Below are 2,210 nucleotides of genomic sequence, written 5' to 3'. Positions count from 1 at the left end.
GAAGGTCAGAATCCACAAACGTCCCGACAGTTCTGTTCACACCTCAGAAAACAGAACCGGAACCGGAAGATCTCCTGCAGAACCAAACAGGCTGCTGCGTTTGCATCTCCATGTTGTCAAATATTTTCAGATTGAGATGATCAAAGATTTAAAGGCGAATTTTTGTTTGAAAAAATCTGATTTCAAAACATTTTAAGGCGCGTGCTGAAAGAGCTGAAGCTAGTCTGAATCCCCACCGGTTCCGGTTCCTCGCCGGCAGCCGCTGCTCCATAAGCACGGACGAGTCCAAAGGGCCCGGAATTGTTCGGGGTTGATCAGGTGAGCGCACCTGAGTGGCGCTCGTGCCGCCGGCAGCTCGTCAGGATCAGAGGTCATCTGCAGGACAAAAAGTAGAATTTAAACAAACGCTTTGACGGACAGACGGGTCCTTTTGAGGGACAATTCAATCAAATGACGATAATTGAGCCCGAAATCTTTTATAGAGGAATCGAGAAACATTTACAAAATAAACAAAGCGGATCTTTTTTTATTTAAATATTATTTCGCAGAGTACAGAGTACTCCCTATGACATATAACTATACTATATATATATATGTGTGTGTGTGTGTGTGTGTGTGTGTGGTATATTAAAATGGTTGACTCCATCATCCGGCCTTCTGCTGTCTGTAAAAACGTGTATTTCTAAATCTTACGCTCATGACTGCGCGCTGTTACACCCAAACCGTCTAAATAAGTCGCTTTTATTTTGAGTGAAACCAACGGAGAGGAAATGTGCGTCCAATTCTGCTCCCCAATCGATCAGACTGCGGATAGATCGATGAGGCACCAGGGCTATTGATCAGCATGCTCCTCTATTGCCGGCCGCTTTCAGATGCAAATGCAGCTAAATTATAATCTATGGCAACACACTAATTCCTTAACAAACTGCAGCCGAACGCTCTCCAAACACACCGCGATTGAGCGGGAAGGATCGGTGTTTCTCCTCTCCGTGAAACTCCCGCCCTCACAGCGGGCTGCCGTTAAAGATTTAACAGGACAAACACGCAACATTCAAAAATGCGCGTCCATCGATCCGGGCCCAAAACAGTCTGGAGCTGGGCGGGAAAGATCGAATGAGTTGAACGGCAACATCTTGTGGTCAGAAAGCGGGAGTCGAAAAGAGGAGGTCAAACATGCGCGCGTGCGCGTCAAACGAGGCTTTTGGAGGCTCCAGGACTCCGCGTGTCAGTCTGATCCGCTCCCAGAGCCCAAGACAAACACGGCGGGAAAGATAGTCTGTCTCCGCGAGGCCTCGGGGGTGAGGGCGCCCGCCCGCGCGCGTGTGAGCTGCGCTCCCGTCCACGGAGCCGCTCAGAAGCCTGATCAATGCCACATTACTAAACACTGCTACTTAACTTTTGCCAATAGCCAGATTCAAGTAAATATACTTTAGAATACATTAAGGCGATGCATCAGCCGCGGAGTCATTCAAGAAGTCATGAACAGATTAGTCTGTCTCCGCACTGAATCCTGGGAAAATAGACCCGCGGAGGCCGACGGTGCTGCGCTGCTGCGCGGACCCGAGACATCCCCGCGTGCCAGCGAGGGTGCACGTGCCTCCGAAGACGAGTTCATAATATTAATAATAGTAATAATAATAACAACAATAATAATAATAATAACAATAATAATAATAACAATAATAATAATAATAATAATAATAATAATAATAATAATAATAATAATAACAACAATAGTAATAATAATAATAAATGCCGCGCGCGCTCTTGGCGCTCTTTACGCGCAGATCTCTGATTTTTTTGGCGCTCGGATTCGGACTGAATCCCGGGAAGTCTTTCTGCAAGAGCATCATCGATCACTTCTCTGAGTTCTGTATTGATCACCTGATCGATAACCGGCATGACTTGGTGATAGCGCGTGCACGTTCAGGCCTCTTCCAAAGACTTTGGAAAAAGTCAGAGGAAATCAAGCGCGCGCTCCCGGAAGCTGAACTTTTTTCTGACATAAAGCTCAACCGGCGGCGGGACAACCACTGATCTGCTGTTCGGGGTTGATGACGTATTTCCGCTCTGACGGTGACCGGAATCCTTCTGGAGCGTTCAGGAGCAAAGATTCTGTTTTCCAGAACCGAACATTTGTAGCAGAAAAAATGGTTTTATTGATCAAACTGTTTTGGTTTCTGCCGTAAACCGATTCGATCAAAAATGTA

The sequence above is a fragment of the Oryzias melastigma genome, linkage group LG4 (assembly GCF_002922805.2).
Source record: "Oryzias melastigma strain HK-1 linkage group LG4, ASM292280v2, whole genome shotgun sequence".
NCBI lineage: Eukaryota > Metazoa > Chordata > Actinopteri > Beloniformes > Adrianichthyidae > Oryzias > Oryzias melastigma.
Note: the sequence above shows the minus strand (reverse complement) of the source record.